We start from the raw sequence: 23,535 nt of genomic DNA, 5'->3' as shown, positions 1-23,535 counted from the left end.
ATCCTTTGAAGATATATGTATGTCGTAGGTACATATATATGGAGGTATGCACAGAAAATCCAGAGTTACTTACCTGTTGATATTATATTTTTGATATTCTGTCCTCAATATTATTTCCCACCAATGTTGTTGACTAAATATTCATTGTGCACACCGCTATAATAGATGCTAGTGATTCCCAATGGTGAGATGCATTCACATGGAAATACAGGGGCTTTCCACCATGACTGCTGTGAGTGTGAAGCTTGATAGGCTGCTACAGTGATCAATAGATGCCTTTGCTGTTTTCTGCCACAGTGGTACCTCCATTTTCACTCCTGTGTGTTGATGGAGTAGGCCTACTGCTCTTGTCTCCAGTTGTTGCTCTGTTTACCTACAAATAAAACCTTTCCCAAGCATGTGCACTTTAGCACCATTTTTGAAGTTGCTTGTTTTTTTTCTCAATGGGGAAAAAAATGGCACTAAAAGGGGTTTACTTTCAGGCTAGCAAGAAGGCTGTTCAATAAGGTGCAGGCACTGCAGGTTAGTGTGGCTTGGAGGGCCCCTTCAGATTTAACATGAGGTTTAGAGTGGAGGCTCGCAGAGGGAGTGGGCGGGTAGTGGACTCAGACTTACGACGGAACGGAGTAAAGTAAGTAAATAAATATATAAAACTATTTACCTTGCATGCGCTGCATCGCCGAGTTGGCGATGCAGCGCGCGCAAGGTAAATCGTTTTATATATTTATTTACTCACTTTACTCCGTTCCATTGTAAGTCCGAGTCCACTGCGCCTCACCCTGCTCCTCCCCCGCCTGCCACACCCCACCACCCGCAGCACTCCATCTGTGAGCCGCTACTGGAGGTTTATGAGGGAGCTTCTTAAGAAATGGGGTAGGTTCACAAGTCATTATGAAATAAATCCTGAAGGGAAGCTTTGAGGTCTCCTTTCCTTGGTCACTCGCATTTAAATACAAAGGAAATGTGGACTGTCACCAGAGAGTGGCTGGAGGGAGTAAGGAGTCAGAAGACTGCTTATACTGTTGAAGCATCCTCATCAGATTGCAGCCATACTCAATGAGACCAAAATACACACAGGACCATAGAATTCCTGTACTACTGGGCTTACTGTTAGTTAGATAGGGAAGTGATGGTGGACAGCTGCAGCCCGTGCAAGTAAGAGCAGTGGGGCCCGGTGGGAGGGGATTTCGATGGACGATGACCAGGGACAATTAATTATTTATTTAATTTTCCCTCATCATCGTCGGTCAAAATCCCCCCTCCACCGGGCACCACCGCTCTTACCTGCACAGGCCGCGGCTGATGGTGGACTCAACAAAGGAATTTGAAAACGTGGGCATGCAGGCAAAAGCTTACCAGATTCAAATGTTAATTTAGGCAGAATATATGTGTATCAACTTAGGCGAAGTGGGTCAGGTGTTTGTGGACAAGTGGACACCGACGAGGAAAGATTTAACTGTCAAACTGGGTGATACAGAACTCCCAACCAAAACTAAAATTTCAACCTGTGAGGAAGGGGTGGGACCTTGAAGGGGCATGGCTTTGTGCCGAGAAGCACCTATGTTTAAAAAATAAAGTTTGATATACCGTAGGGACAAATTCATAAAACGCATTCCAGAATGAAACAATAAATTTCCACCGGAATCATGACTCAATCAATAGTATTATTTATCAATCACTATTGTAAGCCATTCTGTTTATCAATTCACATTCCATTGTGTTTTGTGTGATCTCTGATATGTAAAGTCAAACAATGAAACATTTATAATATACAAAGATAAGGCATCATCATTTAATAATAATACAATAGTTCTTGTACACTATATGACTGATCATAGTCCGTTTATTATCTTCTTCCTACTACAATCGTAAAGTGGTTACACATTCAGTTCGATTTGTATCCTACTTGGAGGTAGTCCTCAGTTCAAATAGATAATAGGGCGTAATCCTCTTGGGTTCTCCTATGCTTACATTACTTGCACCTATAAAGTCTTTGTGGACTCTTCCATTTCTAGGGTCTGAGTTTCACCTAAGAGGTAATTTTGCCTCGACCTGTCCCATCCACCCTTCTTCAAAACGAGAAAACAAAATGCTGAGGCCGGTGCTGATGTCCTGGGGTGTTTCACACCTCTTAATGGACATCAGCACTTTAAAGCCTCCCAAAACAAGATTGAAAATCACTGTTTACAGTGGTATCCAGCTCGTGTCCCTGCCACCATGTGATATCAGCTCCTCAACAGGCCACTGTGTGAAAAGAGATGACATTGTGTGTCACACAATGGCACTGTGTGAGTTTGCAGGCCTTACGATAACAGATTAATGCTGAGCTCTGTAGGTACTAGTTTGAATAAGGCATGGGTGTTTCAGCTTTTCATCCTCATGCAATTGATGCATTGAGTATTTTTAAGTTGTGTAATAATTGTACATTTATTTACACAACAATCAATGAACAAAAATGGTGTTACTATAGAAAAGAAAAAAAAATGGGAGCTCATAGAGTTTAAGAAGGCAGGACATTGTATGTGGCAAAAGTGAACTATTAAACAAATGTAAGGAATTTAGCTAAAATGCTCTCTCTGCTGTTACTTCACTCCTTCACCCCTTCAGGCGTGTGCTTCTGTTCACACCCTCTTTCATTGGCTTATAATTTGGGGTGCTTTTTAGGTTTTTAGCATGCGCTGCTCTAGGAAAACGACCTCTTGGAATCGCTTTGGACTTTCGGCCAATGGCTTGCGGTTACGAGCAGCGGCTTGCGAGCTTGGCGCACCACTCGGGAGACGCTGCAGCTGCATTCACGGCCTCGCTTGTCCTGCCTTGGAGTCTAGCAGTTTCACAGGAAGGCACGGTACACCAAGCGGGTGCAATTAAGCCAGTCACCGACAACTACAAAGCGCCGACTTCCTAAACAGCGCAACGCCAGAAACACCATCCATCTCCCCAACTAGATGCGTCCTTAAAACATACAGTGCGGTGTCTGTCTCACGTCCACTGCCCCCTTTAACCACCCCTGGCCTCCAAAAAAACTCGCCCCACACAAGAACCCAAACAAGCGTCTGCCAAGTTGCAGTTGTCAGAGGGAACACAGGACGCTTTATTGATGACACTGCAACGCAAAATAAAAGTGCGTCATCAGGGTGGGACTCATTTTAAGAAAAATATGCCACTTCAAGTGCAATAGGAGGCAGACTCTTGCAAAAATAAAAGGTCCATAATCCGCTGAAAGGCAACAACTAAACTTATTTAAATTATTTTTGCACATTGCTCTCCATATACACCCGAGTCACGAGTCTAGAAGCCACATGATAAAGCCAGTGGCTACTTACTTTACTTTCCAATAAAGTACAATTGAGAACGTTTTCAGTGTTTCTCTCATGTGTACAACAGCATGCAAATTTAGACTTTCAACCAGACATGCCATGGGCTCCGTCAGCCAAAAGTCATGACAGAGAACAACACAAGAGCTACACTATTCAACAACTCGAGCCCATGCCACCCAAACGACCAGAGGAGTCACCACCAGAAATGTTCTGATGCGAATAAACAATACCTCTCCTTCACCAGCGCTTTGTACTTTCCCATTTCCTTGCGCGAGCTGCTAGCCAGTCTATGATTTTTTTCTTGCATTCTGGGATTTTAGCCCTGGTGGCTCCGTTTTAAAAGAACACGTTTCTAAGCGCTGTAATTAATCTTTTAGTAGTACATAGCTTAATGGCATCCAATTTACTTTTCCAGTTTACAGACACAGAAGATTTTAGGCTGGGCTGGCCGTATCGGGATTCAAACTCCTCTGCCTATCAGTGTTTCTGTCAGCAGTGATCACTTATCACCAGGGAAGAAGTTATCAATGGGGTAACAGGTGTAATGGCGCCAGAGTTCAGTGGTCCCCAATTAAGGCTGCTATACATTTCCCAAAAGAAGGGAGGATCAGCCAATTTTACGTGTTTACATTTGTACCACTGCATTACACCACTGTAAAAACCCGGAGCTTGCCTGCACCCGTCAGGACTACAAGTCCCAGAAAGCAAAGAAAAAACCCCAGATGAGCAACCGGTGCATGACCTGAAAAAAAGCGCTCTGCTTCCAACTGCTGCCCCGGTTTGTTGAACTTCATAAAACACCCTACTCTGCTGCATACCTTTGATTTTTAGCCTTGCGATATAAACAGTACACGATTAGTGCATAGGTGATCAGGACAGCTGAGAGGAAAGAGTTGAGAGGCTACATGAGAACATGTGCATGAATCATTCAATTTCCACAAAGATTAGTTTGCATGAACCATAAAATATAATTTAAGGTTTGGTTTCAGTTGGTCAACCAAGAGACACGAAAACTGCCGCCCGAATGGTAGCAGATAATACTCTGAGATATCTGGACAAACCAGCACATTGTTGGACTATGGGTGGGAAACAAATCTGTGACGCTTTGAACTTGCCCCAATGAGGATTGCACACCGCACCACATCGGCCCAATTAGAAGGCAATGCTGCTCAACTAGAAAAGTAGAGTTGTCAATAGTAACTCTCCATCATTCTCAAAAAATGCGCCGTTTGTCAAAAATGTGACATATGAATGAGAATGTTTAAAAAAACGCTTCTTCTAAATTAAATGAACTGTATATGCCCTCACCCCATTCACACCACTGTTGATGTTTCAAGCACCAACAAGGTTTGGCACCAAATACAAATAACTCTGCTAAAAAGTTCTGAAGCACACATCCAACTATTTGTATTATTCTATTCTGAAGTTGTTTTTTTGTGCTAAAATGAGACCACCGACACAAGATCACATGGTACAAACAGTAAGACCCGGTCAAGGAGCAGGGTAAATAAATGGACATTACGATGGGCAGATGTTCAACAGACGGCAGTCTTATTAATACCAACTACAAAAGGCACACAAATACTCCAGAAAGAGGGAAACTGCAGATGCAAGCACCGGGCAGCTGAAAGGCGAGTAAAAAGGCTTTGTTGTTTTGTTAACCAGTAGGTGACTGTGAACGGCAGAATCTTCGCAATTTAATACTAAGGCTTGGTTTATTCACGATGCAACAAGATTTACAGGCTCGAAACTGCATTTATGCTACTGGGGTCAAAAAGCCCTCCAAGAGATTTCTGGAACTTGAGGTGTTTGAAAAGGGGGCACAAAGCACATTGTGTTGTATTGTATTGTAATTGCATTTATTAGCGCTTACTACCCCTGACGAGGCGTCAAAGCGCTTTTTTAGCAAGTAGCACGCTACTCCGGGACCCATAGAGGATTAGTGTTGAATTAGTATAGTGAAGCATGCAAGTACATTTTAAGTGATGGATTGGTTAGTCAGTTATTTGGATTTGGAATGATAGCAGAAGGATAGAGGAGGAAAAAGGTTTGTATTTGTATAGCGCTCAGGAAACCCATAAAGGATTAGTGGTGAATTAATATGGTGAAATATGAAGTAATTTCAGTGGTGGATATTTAGTCAGATTATTTAGAGTGAGAAGGATAGCGGAGGGATAAAAAGGGGAAGAAAGGTTTGTATTCATATAGCACTTGTTACCGATGATGGGAGTTGCAGCGCTTTTTTGGCGAGTAGCACGCCACTCTGGAACCCATAAAGGATAAATGTAGAAAATTCATATAGTAAAATATGAAGTAACTTGAGTAGTGGATATGTTATTCAGTTATGTGGGTAGAGAAGGGTAGGTGACAGGATAGAAGAGGTAAAGAGGTTTGTATTTATATAGTGCTTGCTACCCCTGATGGGGTTTTGAAGCGCAAGTAGCATGCTACTCTGGAACCCATCAGGATTAGTGTTGAATTAGTATGGTGAAACATGAGAGTCATTTTAGTGGTGGATATGTTAGTCAGTTTTTTGGATTGAGAAGGGTTGGGGAGGGGTAGAAAAGGAAAAAGGTTTGAATTTATATAGCACTTGTTACCCTGATGGGGTGTTGAGACTCTTTATTGGCGAGTTGCACGCTACTCTGGAACCCAATAAAGGATTAGTGGTGAATTAGTATAGTTGAATATGGAATTTGAGAAATGAACGTGTTAGTCTGTCAATCTTGATTGAAAAGGATAGTGGAGGGATAACAGAGTGAAGGATTTTTTTTTTTTTTTTTAGGTCTTAGGAGCAACACTATCACTCAGCGGGAGGCCCCGCGGATCAAGCCTTTTTTTGACAAACAATTTAACAGTTGTAAATAAAGACACCCGCCACTCGAGCACCATGCATCTCTGAGTGCTGCCAGAACCCGGTTGCTTCAGTGCCTGGCGAAACAAGCATTGGAATAGCCAATAGGTCTTGCTTTTGGGACCTTATAAATATTAAGGTATGCAGTACAATATCCTTGGTGCAACAACATCCACTGTTGCATGGCTAAACACTTATAAGATCCCAAAGGTGAGACCTATGGGCTATACCAATGCTTGTTGATGTTGAGTCCACTAAGTATGAGCAATGATCAAGTGGGCACATTTCCATCTATGTGCCTTATCTATAGTATCAGTTTTGTCTTTGGAGCATTGAAATCTGATAACCCAGGCAGTGGTGCTATCTCGAATAGAGTGTTTCGAGTTGGTCTAGCTAGGTCTGCCTGAAAAAGAAATGCAAACTAGAAAGGTACTAAAAAAACGATCAGCATTTCTTTTGTCCTAAAAAACTATAAGGCATATTCTTAAGGAACTATCGCACATTATGTGCACTTTATTGCAGCCAAAGTTGCGATAAAGCTAACGCCCCAGTCACAAACTGGTGATAACAGCCCATATCACCAGTTTACCTGCGATAGAAGCCGCAAAAAACATCACCACAGATGACCCCGGAAACTATCGCTAATGAGATGCAGAGTAGGCGTTCCTGTGCAAAAAGCTGCGACAACACCCTATCACAACATTCTCAATGACCAGCCAGATCGGCAATAAGATCCCAAAACAGGTGATGAGGCTTGTTAACCGTAGAAATTTAACACCTGCTCTTACCTGGTGTAAAGTCAGATGACAGCCTGCACCAGAAAAGGGAGCCCAGGCCAGAGCCATACCTGAAGAACAACAGATGCCATGTGCCACTGATCATGCAGCCAGGACACCCAAGAGGGCCACAACACCCACCGCCACCACCCCCAGGATGCCCCTCACACCCCGGACCCCCACCGCCCGCCCGGACCAACACTGAGGCAGCACAGACAAAGACAGGGACCCCCTGAAAACGCACCAACTTCACAGACCCAACACCAGAGAATGTCATTGCCCACTACAGGCTCAAAGGGACAACCATCCTCCGCATCCTGACCACCATTGCCTACAGGCTGACGGTACCAACACAGCGAACAACCAACATACCACCTCAGACAAAGTTGCTGGCCGTGCTGCACGTGTTGGCCTCTGGTACCTTCCAACCAACAACTGCCAGAGTCGGAGGAGTCTCACAGCCAGCCCAATCCAAGTTCCTTACAAATGTCGTGGATGACATCATCAGCTTGGTACCCCACTATCTATACTTCCCCCACACTGCTCAGGAACAGCTGGAGACCAAGCAAGGCATCTACGCGGTAGCTGGCTTCCCGTACGTGTTGTGAGAAATCGACTGCAGACGTGTCCTACTTGTGCCCACTGCACACAACAACCGCAACAGAAAGCACACGTATTCCATCAATGTGCATGCAATAGTGGACCACCGGGGACTCTTCACCAAAGTCAACGCCAACCACCAGGCAGTGTGCATGATTCTTACATCTTCCGACAGTCCATCATCAACCGGTGCTTCCAGGATGGCACCTAAGGAAATGCACTGTTCGTTGGCAAGTACCAAATGAACACACCACACACCTCAACTCCACAACCATGCAACTCACAATACTGGGAATGCACACGTTACAAACTCACATACAACATGCCAAACAACATGCCCACCCACCAGACACGACAGCACAACTTACTGTGGGAACCTGGGCCAGCCATGCACATAAGCCATCAACGGCATGGCACCTCAGCCACACAATAGCAGATTGTGGGAATAGGTGGGGACCAGGCACGTGCGAAGGAGGCAAGTGACCGATGAATGAGAATGTACACTATGCCAAGTCTGTTGTGGATGTGCTGGACAGACTGCAGTATGCAGACCACACACATATCCATGTCAACATACACTGCTTTTGTTTGGAGTGTAGTGGACAGTGGGCGCAACCATGTCATCCCAGCCAGTGGGGAAACTTGCGGGAATGTAACTTGTTACGCCACCCCCCTGTAAGCAGGAGTGGAGTGGGCTGGCCTGGCGTAAGCCAGGCCAGCATAGGGGTGTGAATAAAAAGCACATAGCTCTGGGCGTGGTTCTCTTCCGGAATGCCCAACATCTCTACCAGGGCGGCACCCCTCACCCCGCCATGAGGCTGATGCCGTCACCATGAGCGGTGTTGCCTGCGATCCTGTGCGCCTGCTGCACCCCAGGCAGCTGCTCTCCAAACCAGTCAGGCCACCCCTGCGCACCCAGGCCTTACTGCTCACCTGCAGACACCGGTGTGTGTCAAAGAGAGCCCACCACATGCTGGTGCAAGCTCCAAGCCCGTGGCTCTCCACCCTGGCAACCTGCTACGACCATCATGGCCCGCAGTACTGCTTTCTCGTTGAGGTACTCTACCGGCATATAGAGCCGACTAGTAGGTCACACATTTGGAACTGAGTCTTGATTACACTATGGCAGAGAACATTATTTATGGCTGATTTTATGTCACTATGCTCCCTTCGATGTGGTGCCATTAAATATGTGCATAGCATTACAACCACACTTGTCTGTGGGCCCACGCGGACCACTGCTCTCAGGCCACACTAAGCTCACGTAGGTCACACATTTGGAACTTAGTCTTGATTATGCAATGGCTGAGTACAAATGGCAATGCAGACTTCAAATCACTATACTCCCTTCAATGTGGTGCCCACAAGACTGTGTATAGCATCACAACCGCACGTTTCTGTGGCCCTTTGCTGGAAACGCCTTCCACCTACACTGTGGTCGAATAGGTCACACATTTGGAACTGAGTCTTGATTTAGCAATGGCAGAGTCCATATCATTGTACCGGCCTCATCGCAGTCTGCATCCCCTCTCAGCCCCGATGCCACTAAGTCTGTTCACCGACATTCATGGACACTCTCTGGTTGAACATTGGTGGCTTCTGAGTCTATGGACTGGGGTTTGTCTTCATCCTCATGTAGTTGGTACAGACTTGGTGGTAGTAACGAGGCTGTAGCATTCCACTCCTCAATTTGCCGCTTTCGGACGGCTTCTTCAAGCCATCCAAAAGCATCCTTCAAGGAGGCATACTTTTTTGGCACAATGTCTGGTGTACAAAGTGATTGCTGCTTTGCGTCAAAGACCAAAGTTGGTTGCATGGGACCACCCATCTACCATCCATGGGCACGCCCTTTGCTACAAAGTACTGCAAAGTATTTTACAGTGTAAAAAAAATGTTGGCACCGGAAAGTAATTTCTAAATCAACACTTTTCTCCAGACGGCATTACTTTTTGGACTTTGCACCGATGCAAAGTGTTGCTAACCTTGTCCTAAACATTTATGCATTAAAAACATTGAAAAAATCAGTCACAGCTGGCATGTCTTGCAGGTGGGGGGCCGGAGGGAGTGGGGGTGTTGCGAGGGGGGAGGGGAGTCACTTTGAGAGTTGCGCAGAGGGGGGGTGTTGGTATAATTATTATTTTTTTAAAATATTTAAACCTGCCATATTGCCGGCCGGGTCCTGTGTGCTCTCGGCTCATGCTCCTGGAACAGGATGCATGGAGCCTCCCCCCCCCCCTCCACTAAGCCATTCACAGCGGTTCAGTGGAGTGTTGTGATTCCGCCCAACCCAGGGGCTTATGGGAAGTCCATGTTCTCCATGTAGGCTGCATTGCAGCCTGCAAGGAGAACTATAGAGTGTGCATGACTGGTTTGGGCGGCCCAGGAGAGCTGACCAAATAGTCATTGTGCCCTCAGGAGTGGACACACCACTCCTCCCCTGCATAGTGCAGTCCCGCCCACCCGCCCGCCCCCAACCAAACCCTTCTGCTTTCTCGCAGTTCGAGAAGCAGAAACAAAATTAGGTATTACCATTTTATGTTTCTGCTTCTCGGAGTGAGACGACGCTCCTCCGCCCTAGTGGAGGGGCTGCTCCTGTAAAAACCCAGTGTAAAAAACGTCAAAATGCGAAATGTGGACTGGTCCCTGTAGTGCATTGAGCCCTCCAAATATGCTGTTTGGTGCAATCCGAATTTTCCATCACAGAAGGGAGCAGTACGGTGCATCGCGCACGCACACATGCACACACACAGACCCGCACGTGAAAAAGAAGCGTTTGCTCAGGGTTGAAGTTCGGTCCAATGCATGCGGATATATCCCACCATGATGTGTGGGCAAGCCCTAGAATAATCTCTTGAATGATTGAGATGAGCAACATAATCAAACCCTTTATAAATAAACGTGTGAAAGTCGAACCGTGCACGCAGGAGTTACAGAGACATTGTGTGGAAAATTCCATTAGGCTAGCGGGTAGATAAGTATCATAACACCCCCAGGAGATGCTCTGAGAACTATATTTAGCACCATGATGGCTGCAAATTAAATTATTTGCTATTTGCGTTGCCCTGGAGTACACAGGCGGCTCAGGATTGAGACGTAAAGCATCCAGACGCGCCAGGGCTGGCAGACGAGCCTAAATTTACTGCAGAGGGGGGAATTCATTAGCAGTCGTAGCTCCAGCCCTGAAGAGGTCCATTAAAGGCCACGGGTATCCGAGGAGAAGAAGGGAGTGGACGTTTGGGGGAAATGGATGCCGAGTTCAAAGTTGTGCTTAGAAGAGGGGCGAGTTTTTCTGAATATATTATTGACAAGATCTATGTAGATCTAAAAACCACGCACATTTAAAAACTGTAAGAACTTTTTTATATTTTGAAAATCATGACTTTAACATAGTCAATTGATGCAAACAACAAATCCTATTTATTAACAGTGGAAGAAATAGATGGCAAGTTTCAGGCTGTGTTTCGGTAGGTTTGTTGGTGATGTGGTGTACAAGATACAGTATGATGCCTGCCTCCGTGTATATGCTAAATGTTAATTCATCATAAGATGACAACTCTTATAATATTTTAGAAGGGTTCAAAGTAAAAAAAAAGGTATACTAGGTAATGGTTATATAAAATAATGGTGATCTTACTCCACTTCAGAAAAGCTGGTCAATTTGATCCAGAAAAATTGCTGCAATTAATGAAGAATTCTGCATTAAATCTGTGAAACAAAAATTCGAAGAAGTCATAAACCTCATGTTTCAGAGTTCTTGGGCCATGTGAATGAATAGGTCAAGTATGGCCCTGTATACACGGCAGTTCCTAGTAGGAAGGGTACTGCTCTGTTACCTTCTATAAATCCCATAAAAAAGAACAGTGTTCGGCGAGGTCCTCTGTGAGTGGTTGGATTAAAGCCTCTAATAATTGTAAGAATTATAATAATTCTGCTTTGTGTGATGAAATATATATCAGTTGTTTCTCCCAGGTGTGTCTGTCCCTACAGTGGATCCTATTTCCCGGCAAGACTGGGCGAGGTTCACAAGACGACTATCTGTATTTTTCGCACCAAACTGTAGGAACCAAAATGTGAATTGGTATACATGCACTGCCAGGGGGCAAAGGGAGATCTACTGGATGCGACGATGATATGCTTGGTAACACACCTGTATGTAGACTAGGGTGGCAGAAAAGAGTGCCTGACCCATCATATTTTATTAGAACAAACTGTTTCCATTTTACCTATTGAACCTTAGTCCTGGGAGGAATTTCTTATACCACCATATTAGAAATAAAAGAAAGATGTGATTTGATAGCTTTAAGTAAAAGTACAATTAATAAGTATAAAACAAAGATACACAACCCAAAATGAATCTTAATCAAATATAGATTACAGTTCTAATGGAGTTCCCCATGGTAGGAATGTTAATCACAGCGACTACAGTTTTGTGAGTCCATTGTTGTTAAGGAAAATGTTTGTATTTTATAGCAGGCAATATACAACTATGCCCCAGGCATCCGTCCCCGTTGAATGCCCACTGCATAAGTAGCTGCAAAGGTTTTGGCATCTGCACTACAGATGCCATAACACATTATAACTTAGAACAGCAGTAAGCAGGTATAGGGTGAATGATTACAGAGGAACCAGAATATGCATATCCACCACAACAGGGTCTAGAAACTAAAAGGAGGCAAAGAATGATTTTATAAGATGTAACTGTAAATTAAAAATTGTTTGCAGTTTAGGAAGTGCCATAAAGTATACAGAAAAAAGCAAAAATCCCAAATTTGTATAACATTCTTTCTCCTTCATACTTTGTGTTTTCACAGTATCACAAACTCCTTTTCAATAATATGAAACCCATTTTGTCGAAGCCTAGTCACAATTTTTTAGCATTATGAATAAGAATTTTAGGAATAATAATTATTTACGACTTCAAGGACCTGGAGCAAAAAAAATTAATTGGTGTAAGTCCGCAGTATGATTGATTAACTTGAGAACTTGGAGATGAGGTGTTAAAAAGAATAACCTGAAATTTTGAAACAATTGAGATACATAGCGAAAAGCAACATTATTATAAATAGTATTCCTGTACATGTCTTGTCATTTTCAGCAAACATACATTTTTACACTGTTTAACAGTATTTCTTTCCACGCGGTTCTGATGTGCTTTCTGTTATTTCTCCCACAGAACCGGTTCATGATCGAGCGTTTGGGTCATAGATATGATGATAAAGTGTGCAGTCTCGTCTATGGAAGGAACATGCTCATTAGGAAGTTCTTTGCTTCCTTCTTGAATGTTGCTATGTTTGGAATTTTTTTAATATTTGGAGGGAGCGAGTTCCAGATTCTGGGGGCTGCTCCGGAGAAAGCTCTGTCATATGTTTTCTTCTTCAGGAAGATGGGAGGTTTCAACAGCAGATCTCTGGCACTCCTAGCTGGTCTGCTTTACCCTGAGAGCTCTATTTTCTGAGCTAAATACCTTGGAGTTTTGTAGTGGAGCGCTTTGTGTGTAGTACATGCCAGTTTGAATTGAATTCTGGCTTTGTATGGTAGCCAGTTTAATGCTTTCAGGTGAGAGGAGATATGGTCGTATTTTCTGGTTCCAGTAATGAGTCTTGCTGCCGCATTTAGACATGCTTTTAGTGGAGCTGTAGACATTTTCGATAGACCTGCTAGTGTTGTACATCCATTTCAATCCTTGAAATAACTAATGACTGAACTGCCAGTGTGAGGTCCGCCGTAGAGATGAGTGTTTTCTCTTTTATAATATAGTTCAGGTAAAACCGGGCACTTTTTGTTATTGACTTGATATGGGCTTTCATCTCAAGGTTCTTATCAAGCGTGATTCCTAATGATTTTGCAGATTCGACTAGTGTAGGGGTGTAATTTAGTGCTGTGATCAATTTGGTCCATTTCTTAACTTCTGTGGGTTTCTTAGGTGGTGAAACTAATAGGAATTCCGTTTTTTGTGGGTTTAGTTTCAGATGATTACTAGTTAACCAGTGTAGTGACATTCTCAAGGCCTCATTCATTTTCTTTATGTCTTCCAGTGCCGTTATCTTGATGAAGATCTGAGTGTCAACTGCGTACATGTGATAGGATATGTTTTCGTCTCGGAGAATTTCTGTGAGGGGTTCAACATAGAGGTTAAATAGTGAAGGGGATAGTGTAGATCCTTGAGGGACTCGAATCGAATTCTGGCAAGATGGGGAAAGCGACTGTTTGACTATGAATTTTTGGGTTCTGTTCTGGAGAACGGATTCAAACCATTTCAGAACAATTCCAGATGTCCCATCCTGTATTGAAGTCTGGCTAGCAATTTTTCATGGTTTACCATGTCAAAGGCAGACGACAGGTCAAGAAGGACTAGTAGGCAAGGTTGATTGTGATCTAGGGCCTGCAGCGCATCATCCACTATGTGTAAGATTGCTAATTCTGTACTGTGGCCTGATCTGAATCCGGATTGGCAGTTGTCTAGCAGCTTGAAATTGGCGACGAGTTTGCTCAGTTGATTTTGTACACATTTCTCGATTAATTTGGCAAGTATCGGATTATTGGTTACTTGGCTAAAGTTATTCGGCTCTGTTGGGTCCGCTGTAGGATTTTTGATGATGGGGATGACTTGACCAGTTTTTAAACATTCAGGAAGGATCCCTTGTGATAGTGAGGCATTTATTATTTTGTATCCATACTGGGATGACAATATGATTGATTCTTTTCAGGCATTTAGAGGGGAGGGGGTCATTGTAGTGGTGGTCATATAGCTCGAAGTTTGTCCATTGTGCGTTGTTTTTCAATCTGTCCTGATCGTTTGTCGTGGTAACAATGCTTTCTGTTGGTGGTTGTCTAGGAAGGTTGTCTGCTGCCAACCTAAGGTCTCTTTCTAGCATGTTGGCCTTATCATTGAAGAAAGTTGAGAATTCTTCGCAGCTCAATTGAATTTTAGTGGTTTCTTGTGCAGATTTAGCCAATTTGTTTGATTGTTGTTTTAACATCTCGATTCGTTTCTGCGGTCTGTTTTTGGCGCTGTCTAGTTCCGATCTAAAGAATTCCTTCTTGGAATTGCGTACTTTTTTGTTGTACTCGTTTCGGATCTTTCTGAGTGTTTTAAGTTGGGGGGATGATGGGTGCTGTCTCCATTTTCTTTCTGCCAATTTCAGTTTACGCCTATCTTCATTCAAAGACTCAATAAACCATGGATCTTTATCCTTCTCAGATATTCTTTTTAGTTTTAGCTGCATGGTGGAGTTGACTAAATTCGTCATTGATTTAGTATAGTGCTCAGTGAGTTCGTTAGCGTTCACTAAGCTGTTGGGCGGATTTAGTTCCTTCTCACATCGTGCTATTAGTAGCTCAATATTAGGTTCTTTGGTGTCCCGGGTCCATTTTTTAATTGTGACAGGCTGTGTGGTTCTGCTCTTTTTTATTGTGGGTATCAGGAAGGTTATGGGATGGTGATCTAACCAATCACAAGGAACAATTGAATGGACTGTAACATCTTTACTCCTTGAAATTATCCAATCTAAGGTTACCCCTTTCGAGCGGGTTGGTTGTGTGCAGGCTTGAGTTATGTTTAGATCTGTTGGAAAGTCTTCTAGTGCCATGATCTGTTTGTCCTTATTGTCATCCCAGTGTAAATTAAAGTCGCCGAGGAATATATTATTAGTGTGACTGTTAGCGTTGGCAGTGATGATCTCCATTAGCTGTTCAATGAAATTAGCGTTATTTCCTGGTGGGTGGTAAAGCGCATGCAGGTTGTATCTTTGATTGTCTGCAGTTCTTACGTTGAGACCTAGGTATTCACAAGATTCGAGAGGGTCGGATTGTATTTGGTTGATCTCTATATCCGATCGGTTAATGCAGGCCATACCACCACCTGTCTTTTTTCGTCTGTCTAATCGGACAATGTTATAAAGAGGTGGAATCAGAAGATCCATGAATGGAGAAGAGGATTCCGTGAGCCATGTTTCTGTTAGGATTGCACGTCTATTTTCTGACTAACAATGAGGGCAGCGATGTCCGAGGCATGTTTTGCTCCGGACCGACAGTTGAGCACTAGGCATAGTGGTGGTTTCCCTGCGCTACTAGTGTTCATTTCTTGAGTATTGGTGGTTAGCTGAACTTGTTGTAGGTTGTTATGGTTGGGTTTCATATTCTTAGGCCAAGATATTCTATTGGCATCGATCAGGACTGACTTAATTTCTTCCCCTCTGCTGCTAGCTTCCAGCTCATATGATCGTATTATGGTTAAGGTTTCTTCATGCATTTAAGATTTCTGTCTGGTCGGTTATGCCTGTTCGACAGTGGCATGGTTGTCTCTCTACTCTGTTCTTGAGAGCTATGAACTAGTTTTTTAACGTATTCGAATGTGGCGCTGGTGCTTACTGTGATTTCCATAATTTTTTCCAGCGTTTATAATGCATTAAAAATGTCCTGTGCCATATTATCCACTTTTGTTTGAAGAGCTTTGATTTCTTTCTGAGATTGTGAAAATATTTTGGGAATATGTGTCTGCCTATTTCGAGTTTTGATTTTGTCCTGGGGCTTATGAACTTTGGTTTCTTCATTTTTCTTATTTGTGTCATTGGTTCGGGAGTTAGTGTCTTCCCTGTTTGAGTGGTGGGATGCGCTCCCTCAGACCCATGCTCTTGATCTTACGTTACAAGGACAGGATATTCTTAAGGTCCTTGATGTACTTTGTGAGTATGTTGGTTGAGATATACTAGGGGGGTTAGCTTTCATATATTTTATTTCTTGAAGGCGGTTCATGTTGTCTGTCTTACATGTAGGAGATTTCTCATCTCGAGATAGATGCATTGATTCTTCTCGCTGAGGAGTCATCTGATCCTGGGATAGAGGTGTTGATTCTTCTCGCTGAGATAGATGCGTTGATTCTTCTTGCTTAGGCTGCTTCATATCCCTATATAGAGGCGTTGATTGTTTTCTCTGAGGTGGCGTTGGGGCGGTATTGGCATATGGTGTAGCATTTTTACCTGTCTCTGTATCATTTTTGTCTAATGAGCCTTCTGTTAATGTTAATGTTGTCCAGTTGACTGACCTACGTGTAGGGGAATTCCAATCTTGAGATGGATGCGTTGAATCTTCTCGTTGATGTGGCATGAAATCCCTAGCTAGAGGCGTTGATTCTTCTTGCTGAGGTGGCGTCTGGGCGGTATTGGCATATTGTGTGGAATTTTCACCTGTCTCTGCATCATTTCCGTCTAATGAGCCTCCTGATAATGTTGTGTCTCCTGGCATCATTGTAGAGTGTGGATCTATAGGGTCTCTGATTGTTGCAACGTCTGTGGAGGTATTGTTGGAGGTGAGTAGTGTGGTCTGTTGTTGATTAGAGAGTTTAGAGTTATCTAACCTCCCTTTTAGCGTTGAAAATAGGTTGTCAAACTTTCCTAGCTCGTTGTTAGCTGCTTGTATAAGTACAACGCCGTTCTTGTAGATAGTTATGTATAGATCCGCTCTTAGTCTTGGTGACAGAATGATCTTAAATTTTGTGCCATGTGGAATGTTGTTAGTGACTTTTACATTAAGCATCTTCGAAATGATAGTGCGCCATTTAGCCGTTTTTCTGGCGAAAAATATCAAGTCATTAATAATTATGCCTTTGTTTAGGTTGAAGTAGGGGTCCGAGATCAGTGTGTCTGGGTGCAACTGCATTTTTCAAGCACGTTGTGAACGCAATGCAAACTGAACACACGCCCCTGAGGAGGGCAGGACTACGAACTTGAATGGTGTAAAAAACGAAATGCAGCTGGTCCCCTATTTTCCACATGCCTGCCAGTGACCAAGGGAGACAGACTCCAGAAACGCGTTTGGCAAGAAAGGGCTTTAATTTACGAGGCTGAATGGAATGTGCTGGGTTTGCTGCAGCTTCCTGAATAAAAGATGGTTAAAGGAACGTCGTGTGTGGCACTTCAATTGTTGAGCAGCTTTTATTGATGTCAATATATATATATATATATATATATATATATATATATATATATATATGTATATATATATATTAGCAGCCCGTCCCGACCTTGTCCTGGAGCAATCAGGCTTCCCCGACCCCCGACCGCCCCGACATTGTCCAGCAGCTTGGGACCCCGCCCGCCCCGACATTGTCCAGCAGCCCGGGCCCCCGTCCGCTCCGTCCCCCGTCCGCTCCGTCCCCCGTCTGCCCCAACCCCTGCCTGCCCCGACATTGTCCATGGGTCCGATCGGAGCCTTACCTCAGCCGCCGCTCCTCCCCCGCGCTCCTCAGTTCACCGCTCCGCCGCTCCTTGCAGCTCGTCATCGCTCCTCCCGCCTGTCCGCCGGTCCTCACTGCCTGTCCGCCGCTGGTCACCGCTGGTCACCGCTCCTCCCCCGTGCCATGCCCGCCGCTCCTCCTCGCGCTCCTGGACGCCGCTCCTCCCCGCGCTCCTGGCGTCAGCACGCAGGTCGCGGCCAGCGCTACTTCGAAGGGACTACTTTTTTTTTTTAAGGTACAATTTTAAATAAAACATATTTTTATAGTTTATATAGCCTATGTCCATCTACACACCCTGACAATTACAATGATGTATCGGGAGTGTGGATTGGCGCTGTGGTTCCCGAGTTTACCCGCCTCAAAGGTTCAAAGTTCTAGCTTTATAATAGTAGCATATATATATATATATATATATATATATATATATATATATATATATATATATATATATATATATATATATATATGTATATATACACACTTATATGTATAAGTACCTACAGTGGTGATCTCATTTGTATTCTATTCCTTGTCTCTCGCAGCTTGCAGGTCTATTAGTCATAGTTTTATCCTCTTTATCCTCTTATATTTCCCTTTAAGTGATTTAAAACTTGGTACTTCTAAGATGGCCACCGTCCTAGTAGTTTAGGCTCATCTCATGGCTGTGAGGGCCTTTACTCTTGCCCTGTCTAGTCCTCTTTCTGTAGCCCTTAGCAGTGTAGTTCTCATTAATGGGGGTTGCATTGTAACAATGTGGTGATCTCCTTTAATTGTTTTATTTTAAAATGGTTGTGGCGCTGGGTAACTTGAGAAAAAGCAGCTGATGGCTGCACTATTTGACTGTGCCCCCTCATATTGCTTCTATGTCCGCGGCGGCCGCCATTTTAGAGTCAGGCAGCCAGCAACGCGGTGCAATGCCACTTTCCAGGGTAGAGAAACAGTTAAACTCTCGAGAAGTACTTTACTCACGCATTAGCGGCAGATGAATTTAGTTGATGTGCCCGACTCCTGGGGGCATCCAACCATCTATGTGGAAAGCGACTGAGGAGGCCTGCATGTCGGCTGATGGGCGGTTCGTCCAGCATTGCCCCCACCGACTCTCGAGCTCCCTGGAGGATCCACTCATCGGTGCCCGGTCCCGCAGGTGAAAACTTCACTCATCGGCAGGTGTGCGGCGCATCCAGCAGGGGGGGGCTGGCCAGACAAAGGATGCGGTTCAGGGACCCCGTCTGATTGTCTCCCGTGCCGATGCCGCCCGGACGACCCTGGTTGAATTGCGGCTCCAAATTGATTTAGGCGGGTCGACAGCTGGCTAACATGCCACCCTAATTTGGTGAAGCAACTCCCTGCACTTAGCCTATGCATCGAGGCAGGAGAGGGGATGGCGCGCTGGACGATCTTTCTGGGGTAAGCGAAGATTTCTTCTTTATTTATTTTTCTTTGCTCCATGCAGTCCGGCTGGTCATGGGAAGACGGGTGAGATGGGTAGATGGGTGGATGGCGGGGATTGTCAGGGGATTTAAATCAATTTGGTTATCCCCAGCCCCGGAGCTCTCTACCCAGCAGCTATTTTGAGATTTAGCAATATTGTAAGTACATAAAGCGACAAGAAGGAAGATTTTGTGTAGCCCCCAAGGAAGACACTCCAAGGGCTTTATACAGATTGGAGAATTTTTTTATTTTTTGTATACTTGAAGGTGCCTCCCAAAGTGTAAATAATTGTTTATATACATTATAACAATGTGAAGTAAATGCTGTGAGTGAGTGCACCAAAGAAAGTACCAGGTTTAGTCTTAACTCAAGATGTTTGTTGTATAATGGAAATAAAACTGTCTTGTTTCCTTCTTTTACAACCTAGGACATACCAAATCAACTTGACGATTAAAGCAGTACCATAGACAATGTAGCCCCATCTCTGATGGTGAGTAATCATTTCTTCCTTACCAGAGTTACTTAATGCCTATCAAATAACCTTACAGGCAATAAACAGCAACATGATTGCTCTTTGTAGCTGTACAAATCTTGATTTTTATTGGATAAACGCAGTTTATGGTGGGCTGCGTTGATGTCAGACTCCATTCAGGATGCCACGGGGAAAGCAGTGGCTACTGAACTTCAATTGTCAAGGTTGAGTCTGTTCGCCTCTGATGTCATGTGGTCTCTCCTGCTATAGTACTGCAAACTGGAGCAAGTACAACCCCTTCAGCACTCGACTCTCAGTGGTAGTGGTGGAGATAAGTCACAGGCTTCTGAGGGAGGTAGTATGGGTATAATAAATGAGTGTCCACCCCGGTGCTTTACTTTCAAGAAGAAAAGCACTTTAATACACAATAGAACTAAATACCACACATGCAATATTAGCAAGATGCAACTTAGTGTCATGGTGGCTTGAGCTTGTCTGAGCTGCTACCCACTACTGGCCCCAGTCCCCCCTTTATAGCTGAGGTGGTTTTCCTGCCCTGGTCCTGCGTGATTAGGATGAGGTGCATATTACTCCGTACACTACATGCAGACTGGCTCTCTCATAGATGATAATATCTCAGAAAGCGTGGTTTCTGAGTCTATGTCTGGGTGCATTTAATCTGTCGATTGACTCCTCCTCCGCTTGTCCACTCTCCCACTTCAGAGAGTGCACCTGTTGATGGTTCTTGCCAGGGCCTCTTTGGGTGGTCACACCTGTTGTCTAGGGCAGCTCCTCTGAGGCTGGTACTGTGGTTTCAGGAGACTGTGGCTCACACATGGGCTGGGAAAGCACGTGCTCGCAGATCAGTGAAGCCCTACTTAGGCCAGTCGGAGCTGGTGCAGCCCCATGCAGGCCAGTTTTATTCGGTCCAGCACAGTCCTCACTCTGTAGAGGGTGCGGTTTAGATCACACTATAGTTTCGTCTTTAGATGCAGTTGCTCAGGTCATGCTGTGACCTCTTTGTTGGTTCACTGACTCCAGCAATACTTCAAATTCTGTTCTCGCAGAGCAGCACAGGTTGCACCGCCGAGGTCCATAGGCCTGACTGGACTCTGGTGATCTGACAGGAACTGTACAGGAAGAGGCTGCTGTCCACCGACACCAGGGTATGCAAATCGCTATCTTCAGTCTTCCTCTTCATTGAAGCCTCCCCCATCCAGGGATCATGCTACACCGAGTTCCTCTAGACAGTCATTCTTCATGCAGGGTGATTTGGGAAAGCCTGAAGGCTGGGCCTCATCCAAGGGAACAACATAGTCTGCAGTCCCACCCTTCACCTCCCCCACCTGCCAAATATCAGTGCTTTAGGGAGGTCTTTCAGTAGTTCATTACTCAGAAAAGAAAGTCAAATTGCACTTCTAAAGGAGCCTTGTCTCTTGTCTCCTTATTTCGCTTTATAGGTCTCCTCGCTCCAGCTTCAGGAATATCAGCAATGCACTTCCACTGTCTGGGAAAACCAACTCAGCTCCACCTTGTGTAGCAGGTTAGGCTTGAGTGATCCAAATTGGATCTTGCAATCATCAGCTATTTTTTTGGCTCAATTACACACACCATACATGTACCACGCAGACCATGTTCATAAAAAAATACACACACACACAATCACCTGGGATATTAGCACTAGGATCTGGGTAAGCATATTCAAGCGGAACTTCACACAAGAGGGCCAGTAGTCCTTCACTCCAGTGACACAAATAAAAAGGTCTGGTCACATGTCTTTGCTCATTTCAATTGAAAGGACCAGGCCTCTGCACATACACTAGGTTAGTGTGAGGCTAGGGTGAAATTCAAAACTCAGGATACCAGATACACACAATCACACACTATGGGCCAAGGGAACAACAACTCCAGGCAGTGGACATTCCTTTCCTCAGCAGATGCCTCCGTCTTTTTTGTATTATCTACGAGGCATGTTTTTATTTCTATTTCTTTATTGGCATTTTTAATAACAGTTCCAACATGTCCATGAGTGTGGACCTCCGCTGCCTGCTGCACAAAAATTATTTCAATATACTTTACATTTTCAGTATGCATCCATTACGATAGCACACTAGGACGGAGGGCCATTCGTAACCATGCCTCCCCACAGACACTATCATTGATAAATGATCTAAAAGGGAAATAAACAATATCAGTGCAAATAAAAAAATAAAGAGACATGACAGTAATTAATAAAGCAAAAAGCAGTCAGGCGACCACCCCCCATGTAGCATTTGGCATGAACAACATATAACGTACACATTATCTTTAAAGAAATCTGAACTGCATATGTAGCCTACAGTGGTCTGGTATCTTCCTTTGCCTCCACATTCGCCTCCAACCTTTGCAGATATATATCCCATGACATGATGCCCCATTCAGCCCTCCTCCTGTTGGGCATCGGAGAGCACCGCTGACTCCGCCTTCGCCCAGCGCAGCAAGATGTGAAGTCAAATAGAGACATCCGGAGCCATGGAAAACTGGTGATTGCACAGCACATACGCCAAGGGGTGGGGGTGGTTTCATTTTTTTGCCAACAATATCCAAGTACTCTCAGGGGAGCCCACAGTGGGCTCCCTAGTAGTTACTGAGGAGTCTCCTGTGCCTCCCCCAAATCACTGTTCCCTTTCTGGGGGCCTTCAACTTACAGGCCGAGGAGGTCTGTGCTGCCGATGCAGTGTCTCAAACAAGTAGGGGCTCCAGCATCCAGCGTAATATGGCCCAAATGCAACCTCTGATAAGAGACCAGCGAAAATGAGTAGTCTCCGACGAGTGTACCACCCCAAATCACTTTTCACTGTCTGGGAGCCTAAAACTTACAGGCCTAAGGTTGCAGCAGGGATCTATACTGCGTATGCAGTATCCCAATCAGGTAGAGGTCCCAACATCCAGCGTGTTATGGTTCAGCAGTAGCCTCGGGTAGGGGTACAGCAATCCTGGCCACTGCCTCGGGACTACTGACCTAAACACCTCCGCGTCAGAACAGAGAACATAAATCGGCTCCGACCACGCATCTAGAGCGTCCTTCATCAACTTGTTGTCAGAACCAGGTGTGCCTCTGTAAAGTACGTCCAGAGTAATGAGGGGCAAGCGTGCTACTTTGGGGCTCCCTCCACAGTGAGAGGAGCCATCCGGAAGTGCAGATAATGAGGTAGCCCTTTAGCAATAGAACGGGGCTGGTGCGGCCCAGGTCACTCAACTCTCATATGGCTGGTCTCGGCCGCCCAGCAGATCTTGGATCCACGGTCCGTGCGTGTCTCTAAGTTGATGAAGAGGCTCCTCGACCCCTGGATCACTGCCATAATAGAAGTGGTCCAGGCGGAAGGAATAAGCGTAGCAATGTCGGGCCGCAAAACAATGCCAGCCCTTGCGGCCATGCCATTTGGGTCTGTGAGCTCTGCACATTCCTCCAGAGACTCTGATGGCATTGGACAGAGCTAGGTGGAAGGGAGAGGGGAGGTAGGCTCCCCCCAAAACGCCACAATACTGATGCGTTTGTGGGGTCCAGGGTACCTGCTGATAAGGCCGGATGAGACGTCCCCCTCAACGGCCATCTTGCCATGTCTCCGAATCTATGAGGCATGGGTTTACTTGTGGGTGGTATGGAATATTGGCTTTTCATGCAACAATAGTCTGGAGACTATGAAGACAAATAGGCATAAAAAAGGGAAACAAATATAGTGACTCTTTAATTTAGAGTTTTACCACAATACAGAGAGTGAGAGAAAATTATCAATTTCATTCTCCCAATTCAAATAATCACACACAAAAGGCAACTGGAATGTTCAAAGGGTTCTGGGATAACCACTCAT

This window comes from Lissotriton vulgaris, chromosome 7 (genome assembly GCF_964263255.1).
Source record: "Lissotriton vulgaris chromosome 7, aLisVul1.2, whole genome shotgun sequence".
Taxonomy (NCBI): Eukaryota; Metazoa; Chordata; class Amphibia; order Caudata; family Salamandridae; genus Lissotriton; species Lissotriton vulgaris.
The sequence above is the reverse complement of the archived record's forward strand: the minus strand, read 5'-3'. Positions refer to the sequence as shown.